Source organism: Podarcis filfolensis, assembly GCF_964270895.1.
Source record: "Podarcis filfolensis genome assembly, chromosome: 13".
Classification (NCBI taxonomy): domain Eukaryota; kingdom Metazoa; phylum Chordata; class Lepidosauria; order Squamata; family Lacertidae; genus Podarcis; species Podarcis filfolensis.
Window position 1 is genome coordinate 16,863,836 of NC_139615.1, and position 10,911 is coordinate 16,874,746.

The 10,911-nt window shown below is 42.6% G+C and overlaps 1 protein-coding gene across 3 annotated transcripts in view; it reads right to left on the minus strand.

Annotated features, from left to right (window-relative positions):
* LOC310747585 (netrin-1-like) overlaps window positions 1–9,084 on the minus strand; it is a 40,700-nt gene extending 31,616 nt beyond the window's left edge. Inside the window, exons 1-3 of one of the 3 annotated variants that reach the window (XM_083582125.1) lie at window positions 8,188–9,084; window positions 7,045–7,150; window positions 3,342–3,578 (exon numbers count right to left, since the gene is read on the minus strand). The gene's annotated coding sequence lies outside the window, so the exon portion shown is untranslated. The remainder of the gene's footprint in view (window positions 1–3,341; window positions 3,579–7,044; window positions 7,151–8,187) is intronic. The other 2 variants (XM_083582123.1, XM_083582126.1) reach the window with 2 other exon arrangements.
* Window positions 9,085–10,911: the final 1,827 nt, after the last annotated feature.

Consider the following 10,911-nt stretch of genomic DNA (forward strand, 5'->3'; position numbering starts at 1 on the left):
TTAGTCATTTAGTTAAAAAACAGCAACCCTTCTTCCCCATCTGAAATGGATGGGTTTTAAATCCATGACAGATTATCCACTTGCTAAGCCTTTTAGGGGGAAGGGTTTTAAAAGAAAAACATACAAAATAAATCTTGAATCTACTGCCTACTGCTTTGCAATGCTGAGAAACTGAGAAAACACAGTTCCTTTTATTGTCGGGTGGTTAGGTAAAACTTGGCAGGGGACAGGAATAGCTGAAGACGGCAATCTGAAATATACCTTCTGAGAAACAAATCTCATGGAAATTCATGTGACATTTACAGGTAAATATGTTTAGAGCTGGGGTGGAAATAACAACCTTTCCTGAATATGTATGTAAATAAGGAAGTCAGGCAGCAGACCAATATGTCTGAAGGCTTGATTTCCTTTTATTAACTTTTGTAGGGAGGAGAAAACCCAAGCCTAGCATGAACAACACAAACCCTCACCACTGCTTTTTCGGCACTTAAGAGCATGGTTTTGGTATCAACTGCACCTCATACTGTCTAAAAGGCAAACAGAAATAAACACTGAAAATCAATTGCCATCCTCACACCTCAACTTTAAGTGTGAAAACACACACAAACAAGCAGACACAATGATTGATGATACAAGTTTCCTGTACTGTGGAGCAACAGATTTTCCATTGTTTATCTTCTACATACGCTGAATGGAATACATACAGTACAGTATAAAAGTTTACAGTTCTTGGGGCCCAAAGAACATATATAATTCCACCTGCCACCAGGATCGTCTCTGTTCTCTCATAATTGTCCTTGGTCCTCGCAGCTTGAGGAGGATGAGGTTTATTCAATCAATTCCCCTTTTAATCCGTTCTGCTTAGAGCATTATTCTCTCCTGCTGTACCAGTTTAAGAGGCACAGTTATTACCCTGGGATTGCTAAGCAGGCAAGAACATGCTGTTCCCATCCATAGGCCAAAAGAGCCACCAGCTACCATTCAAGCAAGAACAGCAGCAAGGGAAGAGGAGCATGGCTAGATCTGGGTCTAAATGCTCACCAAGGCACTTTCTTTGGCCTTGGTTAAACTGCTCTCTCCCTTCTACCTTTCCCCTCCTCTCCGCTCCTCTTGTGTGACTGCCTTGTCTTTTTAGTTCATAAGTCGGATGGCAGGACCAGGCTCTCATTTCCCCCTTTTCTTTTCAATTGATGTAAGCTGCTTCAGGAGATGACAATTGCCTGACAAGCAGGTTAAAAGAAAAATACAGTAAATAAATTAAACTGCCTGCTTTCTCAGGGTGTCTAGTGGTTGGAGGGAATGCGCTGAATTTGTAACTAATACTCCAGCAGATCCTTCAAATACCCTCTCTAAGAACTTTGCCTGCATTTGCTAAACCTTGAAACGCTGCAGATAACGGTAGCGCCGGGAAGGGAAGCTATATTTACGATCCAGAGAAAAAGAATACAAATCTCACATGAGCAGGACATGAGCATTTCTAAGCTGTGGGAAAACGTATGATCTGAAGGTTTCCAAAACAGTTTACTAGGGAATGCTGGCTGCCAGGCACCATGGAAATATTATCATTTTGCCTTTCATTTTCAGCTCCAGTAGGATATTCCACCTAATATAATAAAAGTATATTTAATATTGGGTGGGAATGTTGAAGTAAATCTTCAAGTTCACCCCAAGAGCCCCTGAATTGTATATACATCTCATTAACTCTTGCTTCATGATATTATTATTATTAGCAACAGAAAGGTCATTTCTAGAATTGTTCCTAGAATTGGAAGAATTTCTTAACTGCGGCATTTAGGCTGAAATCTTGTAAACACTTGCTTGGGAATAAGTGCCACTGAACTTGGTAGGACTTACTCTAAGCATATATATATATATACAGTATAGGATTGCATTGGTAGTCTATGTGTCCTCTGTACCATTAAAAAAACCCAAGCCCACCTGATATCATACACACTATGTAAGTTGCTGCTTACAAAAGTGGAGTAGGAAATTTTACCCAAAATCGAATTGTACAAGTTATGAAGAAGAACCATTTCACAGCAATTCAATATCTGGTCAGCAAAGCAGTAATGTGGTGGTGTTTTAATCCCATTTTAATTTAAATGAGGTGAAACTTTACAGTTTTAAAACGTATTTTTTCCTCAGTGCATTTTCAACAAACACCATGTTAGTGAGGATCCAATGTCAGCAGCAAGAAAACTTGCCTGCTCCAAGTTTGAGTATGTTATGGCTGTGTAATGGATTTTCACCAAATTGTTAATGTAATCAAACTGAGTACAGATAGGTTAGATGAGATTCTCCTCCTCACCCTCAAAAACCGCAATGATTTCAAAACAAATTCTCTCCAAAGGCACACGAAATGTATAGCGGAAGCTACTGCATATATAAGTTGCAACCCCTGCATAACATGTAACGACAAATATTTTTGTGTGTATTGAAGCAATATAGAATCCATTACACCGAAATTGGCTAGCTAACATCAACATAAAGCTGCCATAGCCAGAGCAATCGCTCACGCTAGCAGACTACTCAGCCCAGCTCCTGTTCATTTTGTGAGCTGCGGTGAATGTAATAAACTAACAAAACATTAAACGGAAGGTCATAATAATTTCAACATGTCACTTGGGACAACTCAAGATTTCCCTGGGATTTCAGGAAGACGGAGGGACAAGAGATAGAATATTTTCAAGTTTTGAGATTCAAACACTTGGGGGAACTCCCCCACCACCACACAAAAAATACATTTCAGGAAACCTTAAAAAGCTCTCCTGGTTCTCCACAAAACTGTCACTGAGCCCAGGCATATAAACAACTAATGAGCCGCTAGCTACAACACCAGTCACATCTCCCGGCATCTATTACACATTTTATTACCAAAGGTCTGCTGTAACTATGGATATATTTAGCGATTTAAGCTCCGGCACATTAGCTGTCTCGATCGCTTGGCTAATCTCTGACTAATTTTCCTTGCCTGCGTCAGCTGAGATATTATGGCTTCATTTGGATAATGCTGCAATATAAACACTGCAGGCTTCTGGTGCCACACATCTCGATCTCCAATAACCGTGTCCGCATTCTGTTGCATTTGCTAGCTGGGGTATTATCTACCTCCCATTATTCCACAAAACATCGGTAAGGCCGATATAATGCAGATAACATATCCACGCGAATGCTGCAGACTTTGCTGCCTTAAATATTTCTCTGATCGCATTTTTCGGGTTTGGCTGCGCATGCTGCTTGCGCTAGGATTTATCATGCATTAGGGAAAAGAATGCAGGGGGGAACCCCTCAATGTGATACAATAACATAGTGACACAATACAGCGATGATAGCAAACCAACCTTTTTACCCCCCCGATTGCTTGTGTCTGGAGACCGCGTCCACCACTCTTCTCCACCGAGGTTCCTGGAATCTGATATCAGCTGGGCTGGAGTTTCTTAAAAATGAAACCTTCTTTGCTGGGAGTTTATGAGGAAGTTTGGCGAGTTTTACAAGCCCTTGGGTAAATGGCAAACGGTCGCCCCATGGAGTCAGATCGGATCCACTGATGGGGAAGGGGAAATAGAGCCTCCAATGATCTGTTGAAGCATTAATGAGCTATGCAAGCCTGGATGTTCAGGTTTCTCACCCAGGCCTCGAACCATGAGCCACTGGTGGTGAAAGAGCTTTCCAGAACTCTGGGGCTTTGATCTGTGGTTGCTACATTCCCTGATGAACTGGACTGAGCGAGTGGGCTTCTGACAGTGATAAACAGTGTGTCAAGGAGGGGGGGGGGGAACGCCCCGAGAAGACAGATCCCCAAACACATGCGGACAGGTGGGCAGATGGCATAGGAGAGCGAGAAAGAGAGAGCGAGAGAGAGAGAATGAGAAAGGGGAGCACAAGGCAAATGGATCCATGCATTGCCACGAACCGTGAAATAAACCCAGGTTGGAGACATGTGAAAAAGTTGAGAGACAAAGAGAGTTATGCTCTCTTTCTCAGACTAACACATGATGGGATATGCGCTGGTTGGAAATGAAGCCGCGTGGACACCCCAAAGCTTTGGCAGGCACAAACAGTATCGAAAGCAGGATCGTATACGACCATCCCGATAGATCATGAGCGCAAACATCACAAATGTAATTAAAAAGGTCATCTGGGAGGGGCCTGATGGCCATGAGATGATGGCTATGGGAAGGGGGCATGGTGTAGCAACTCATCGAGCTTTTGCTGAAGAACGTGACTTTCCGCTCCCATCCCGCAGGTCAGGAAAGAGGAACTGCATAAAATGGGGGTTGGGGGGAGGAAGAGAGGTGGCAGTACTGTGCCGGCTCACCTGGGACAACAGGAACGAGGCCCGTTGAATACCATGGGACTGCTAAGGAAACATGCGCAGGTTTGTGCTGTCACATAGTTGCTAAGGATGTAAGAAGGAACCTTTTTCGTTCCACCCTGTTTTTGCCACATTCAGCACTGTTTCTCTGCCACAGCTGTTTGCCTTCTACCCAAAACTACATTGCCTCACTGTCCGCTGCAGTGAAATTATTTGAAGTCCGGTTTTTATTAATTTGAGGTGTGTAAGTCCAAATGACCACGTGCCATTTCAGGGGACGAGTGTACAGAGGAATGGGGTGGAGTTTCAAATTAGAAAAGGCACCGCCTTCAATCTGAAACTCCACCCCATCTTACACTTCCCTTCCCTGGAAAGGTACCTACCAACAGCTCCCAGGGTCATCTGGACTTACCTATATAAAATCATTTTTAAACAATCAAATTCATTATCTAAATGTACCCAGTGTTGCATAATCATAGTAGGGTAAATCTGTATTTGGAACACAGTGGTGGTGGCAACCAAATAATTGCCAGTGGAGTTAATGAATTACCAAATATAAAACCCAATTTTTTTAATGGGAACATTTACTGTCTAAGTAAGAAATGAGAGCAATCTCTTAAACATTTTTCACACTGTTCACGGGTACCATTGGTCTGAAATCTCAAAATAAAGGAAGAAAATGCAGTAGCGTCCAATATGAAGCTACATGAAAGCAAACCCAGAATATAGCACAAGTGAGAAAGACACACTTGCAAGCTTCAGTCAGCAGAGTAATTAAGGTCTGAACCACAGTTTCAATCCCCCACTGCCCCAGCACTCATTAAAAAACAGGACTGTCATAAATAGCTGTCGTAGCAGTCCATACAGAGACACACCAGTTCCATCCACCTATGCCCAATACAGTGGTACCTTGGGTTAAGTACTTAATTCATTCCGGAGGTCCATTCTTAACCTGAAACTGTTCTTAACCTGAAGCAGCACTTTAGCTAATGGGGCCTCCTGCTGCCGCCGTGGCACCAGAGCACAATTTCTGGTCTCATCCTGAAGCAAAGTTCTTAACCCGAGGTACTATTTCTGGGTTAGCGGAGTCTGTAACCTGAAGCGTATGTAACCTGAGGTACCACTTTATGCTGAAAAAAGAAACCTGAATCCCCGATCCCATGCATGTCCCTCTATAACAGCCTTTGCTGATCTGCTCTCCTGATGTTTTGGACTACAACTTTCATCAGCCCCAAGCAGCATGGCTGTGCTGGCTGACACTGATTAGAGCTGTAGTCCAAAACACATGGAGGGCACAGGCTGGTGCATCCCGTTTTGCTGCTTGAAGTGAAACCGGAAGGTACCGTCACTCTGCCGATGCCACTGCTGCGTTGTGTGGCCTTGTCCTTGAAGCGGCAGTGGCAGTTTCTGGAGAGATCTCACGGAAACTGCTACCGTTGCCGCTTCTCTAGCAGTGGTGGCGGTGGCGGCGGCGGTGGCAGGGCAGGTGGAGCCTCACTCCGCCTCATGAACAGGCCAGCCCTGGGTTGGTGAATGCTGCTCTAAAATAATTATCACTGACTTCAGTGGGATTTACTCAAATTAGGGTGCAGAGGATTACATTCATACCTCAGATTCTACCTGACTTTTAGAAGACATCTGAAGGCAGCCCTGTTTAGGGAAGTTTTTAATGTTTGAAGCTTTATTCTGTTTAATATTCTGTTGGGAGCTGCCCAGAGTGGCTGGGGAAACCCAGCCAGATGGGCAGGCTATAAATAAATTATTATTATTATTATTATTATTATTATTATTATTATTATTATTATTAAGGTTTTCCTTCCATTTTGTATCCAAAGCAGATAGTTGTCATCAGGGATGCCTGAGGAATTCTTGTACTGCACCTCCCAAGCTTTAATGAGTGGATCAGAAAATAGATATCCTTTGGATTTCCCACTTTCCCAAAGTTTACATTTGATTAAATATATGTGGAGTTTGCGAGAAAATCTATTTTGCAACATACATTTTATGAGGAAACCTATTCAAGGATACAAATTTAGATTCATATTTAAATTGGGATTTTCATGCATCTTTAAAAAAATTCCAGATTAATGTGGAAATAACATGAAACAGATTTATGAATGAAAAGAGGCACAGGTATCACAGAACAAATATATTCAGAGATTTCAATCCCTAGTTGTCATATCAGAGAGAAATTGGTCCAGCTTTGCTTCTAGCAGCCAGCTTTCCTTCTAGCAACCACAGCAACAGGCAAGCGAAGTGGATAATTTCTGGCCAAGGTCAGTGCTGGAATACCTTGCTCTTCCATTTAGCAAGAATGTAGAAGCCTGTCGCCATCCAGATGCTGTTGGACTCCAACTCCCAGCAGCCCCAGCCAGCATGGCCAGTGGTCAGGGATGAAGGGAGTTGTAGTCCAACATCTGGAGGACCACATCGAATGCCTGTTCCAAAACATGACTTTATAATTGTTCTTTTTTGTTAAAAAGACTTGTATGAATTTCCCGTCAGACTCCTTGACTACAGTATTTTTCAGCTAAAAGACAGGATGTAAGTTATCTTAAATAAACAACACTTGTGGGGGTTTAACTTGTTAGTTTTAAATCCAGTTTGCCTTTTTTTATCTGACAATAATAGGGAAGATTAATCTTAAAGACTCCCAAAGCGAAATTTCCTTCTATCAAGTGGGAATGAGGGAGAAATGCTATTCAATTTGCATTTAAAGGTGAACTTACCTAATTCTCATGTTCCAAAAGAATTCATGAACTGAAACAGCGTCCTTCAACATTTAAACACCTCCGGATTTTGCAACGCGGTTCTCCAGCCAAGTAATTGCATACCCTAGGGCAAAGTGTGAAAATAAATACATATAAGTGACTTAGAACTTAGAAAAACTTAGAAAAATGGAGTACATGATAGAAAATTGCTTTGCAATAATGTACATATTAGGAGAAAAGCTTGTGAATTTTCACAAAGTGTGTGTATGTGTGTGATGTGAGAATGTGGAGAACTAAATTTATTGTTGGAAAAATGAGAACCTGAAACTGACATTTTCCCACATTTCTAATACCAAGTGTCACTTTTGCTTATTAAATTGCTTACTAAAGTTATTAAACCCATCTTTTCAAATCCTTAAAAAAGAAACTGTAGTGAGAGGTTGGTAATGCCCATTTAATTATTTGGTTTCATTCATTAAATTTAAAATTAAATAATCAGTTAAACATTTCTAAGCAGCTGACAGCACAAGATAATACTTTATAGCGGAGAAAGTGAATTTGCAACCAGAAAAAAAGCAGGAATTAAAAAAAAAACCACCTGAATAACAATGCAATATTAATCCTAAATGCACAAGAGAAGTCCCATAGTGGGGAGGGGCTTATTTCAAAGTAAACATGTGTAGGATTGTGCTGAAACATACTATCAATTAAACAGCTGTCAGATCAATTAAAGCTAAATTAGAAAGGGAGAGGGAAATGGCACAGAGGCATTTGCAAATATCAGAAAAACTCACAAATAAGATGCTAATGATTAATCAGTGCTTTTTTTCTGGGGGGACACAGGGGTACGCATACCCCTAAACATTTTGTGAATCTAAGTTTGGCCTTATTGAGGGGCAGTATTTCAAAATGAGTAGGAAAATGAGAGTACCCCCTAAACATTTTTAAATAAAAAAAGCACTGCAATTAATAATTAGGTTTGGGCCCAAGAAGCTATGTATGTTGTGCTTCTAATATTAATGCATAATTTGAGTTAATGGATTCAGTAGAAATAAATCCCAACATACAATGATCTTCAGATGTTTTCATGCCTGCAATGTACAATTTAAGATCAAATTCTAAAACTATGCCCTGAAGCAAAGTACTGTAATCTGGACTCACTGCATCGGGGTCGCCAACTTTCCAGCCGGCCTCTGCAGCTGTGCTTTTCACACAGTTGGTAAAGTTTATCCTGATGCTGAGAAAAAAGCTTCTTCTGCTGATTTCTGCAAATCAAACTGGCGCAGGAGCAGGCCAGTCTGCTTCCCCCTCCATCAGTTGGCAACCTTGCTCACAGGGTTTTTTTCTTGCTATTGCAGCCTGAGAGGTTTCCCCACTTCCCAGATTGCTGCACAAGCCCCCTTTCCCTACCCACCCTCACTACCCGTCCGATGGGCTCCTTTCGCCGCCCCCCTCAGCTGTCCAAAAGTCTTGAAAGTGAAATTGCTTGCTTGCCATTAATCGCCCTGTTGTTTTTACGAGGCTCTCCCGCCTCTCCTCCCCCGGGGTGCCCGTTAAGGATCAAAGGTTAATTAATGCAGAGCAGACCGTGACCGCAGTTATTCTGACCCCACAAGGCCAGGTGGTCCCAGAGCCCCGATATACAAGATGCGATGAAAGGGTGACACGGCCCAGGAATTTACAAGATGATGAGGCGTGGCGGGTCGGGTTGGGCAAAGTGAAGAGAGAGGAGGCCTTTGGGGAACTGACCTCCTCAGGGTCAGCTGGGAATGGGGGGGGGGATGAGGGAGAAGCATTATAATAAGGGGGCAGTCCGACACACATCTTGAACCAGGCCCATTTTAAATGCTAAACTATGGATTGGCGCTATGGGGATGAGCCTCAGGCTGCGTACACACGATATCTTCGAAGCACATTTGAAACACATTCCCCACCCCTTCAAAGAATTCTGGGCCCTGAAGGTTATTAAGGGTTTCTGGGAATTGTAACTGTGAAGGGTAAACTACAAGTTCCAGAATTCCTTGATAACAACACTTTGGAGGTCCCGAGCCTCAAGGAAGTCAGATTGGTTTCAACTAGGGCCGGGGCCTTTTCAGCCCTGGCCCCGACGTGGTGGAACACTCTGTCACAAGAGACTAGGGCCCTGCGGGACTTGACATCTTTCCACAGGGCCTGCAAGACAGAGCTGTTCTGCCTGGCCTTTGGTTTGGACTCGGTCTGACCCTTATGTTTCCCTCCCTTTATGGTCTTGATTTATCAGCTATTTTAAAATGAGGCTGCATTTTAAATTGGATTTTAACCTGTATTTTAAATTGGTTTTTTCCCCTTTCTTTTTCTCCCCCCCCTTTCACCCCCATTATGTTTTTACTGTGATTTTATTGGTGTTAGCCGCCCTGAGCCTGCCTCTGGCCGGGGAGGGCGGGGTATAAATAAATTATTATTATTATTATTATTATTATTATTATTATTATTATTGGAAATAATGTGCTCCGAAGGTTCTTTAAAGGTATAAGTGTGTACACAGCCTCAGGCAAGCTCCTTCCTCTCTTCCCCTTATGGGTTATGATTCCTTCCCTACTCCCCCAGTTTAAATAATCATTTACTATCACCGATCACTATGACATCATGGGAAAACTGGTGTTGGCACCTGCCCTGTAAGCCAGGACTGCAAGCCGGGATACTGTACAAACTTAGCTTACAATTCAGACTTTTTAGCAGCCTTGGCAAGGGTTTTGAAGAGCGTTTGCCGCTCATGATGCCTCTTGCTCTGAGGAAGAAGGGCAAGATGGCTCCCAGAATGCTGGGAGTGGTTGCATTTGCTACGGAGGCATTGGCAAAAACTATTTTAAATGGTAAACTGGCAGGTCTTATGCAGAGAATGGGGAAGAGTGGACAAGGTGTGATGGGGAGCAGGAAGGCGGTTGTTAAGTTGTGGGTGAACATATCAGACGACACAGCGATTCTTCAAACAGCTCTTGTTTATCCACAGGCCAGAACAGAACTGAACTGAAGGGTTCAGCCAGCCTGCTTATATAGAGCTCCACTAGAACGCAACAGTAACCATTTTCTGTAACTATCCAATCACTGAACGTCACTTTCGATCCCTTATTTGCATATGTGGACCTGAACTATCTACAGTATCCCCCTGCTGGCCCAGGGTGAGAACTTCAATACATAACAGCGGTGGTCCCAGACAGACCAATGAAAGCAGCTTCCCATGACCCACAAGTGGAGATGGGGCTTAATATACAGGCGGCAACCATTTTGGGTGCATTCAATTGAAGTACAACCAGCAACACGTGGCCCTTTTGGACCCAGAAGAGGGCAGAATGGGGGTGTAACAGGGGCAGAACGTAACGGGGCTGGGCTTATGCACACTCTACCAAGGTGCGCAGGGGCCAGGAATGGAACCTGGCGCAAAATGGTTATTGTCTGTATTAAAACTGCAGTCAAATGTGCAAATGTGTGTGCACATGCTAACCGCTATTTCACACTAGCTCCCAATATGCCTGGGAGTCATCTGCAGGATTATCTAAGAGTGATTTCATAGATTCTGCATTTTATTTTATTTTAATCTTCCTGTTGTTGTTGTTTTTTTTAAAAAATGTTTTACATTTTATTTCATTATGAAAAAATGTTATTGGGGGGCAGAGAAAGTGATTGTGGCAAACCCACTGGCCATGGTACCCCTGAATGAGTAAGTTGAATGAACTCCTTCATGAAAAACGATGAACAGGTAGACAATCACAATTGGCTTTGTTTTCAATTTTTTTAAAAAAAAAAACCTGCATAATATTATGCTGAATCCAACAGAAACTGCTCTTCCAAATTTATTGAATTACTCTTTGCCCCCTCAGAAAAGAGATGCTGGTTGCATCAGCTGTT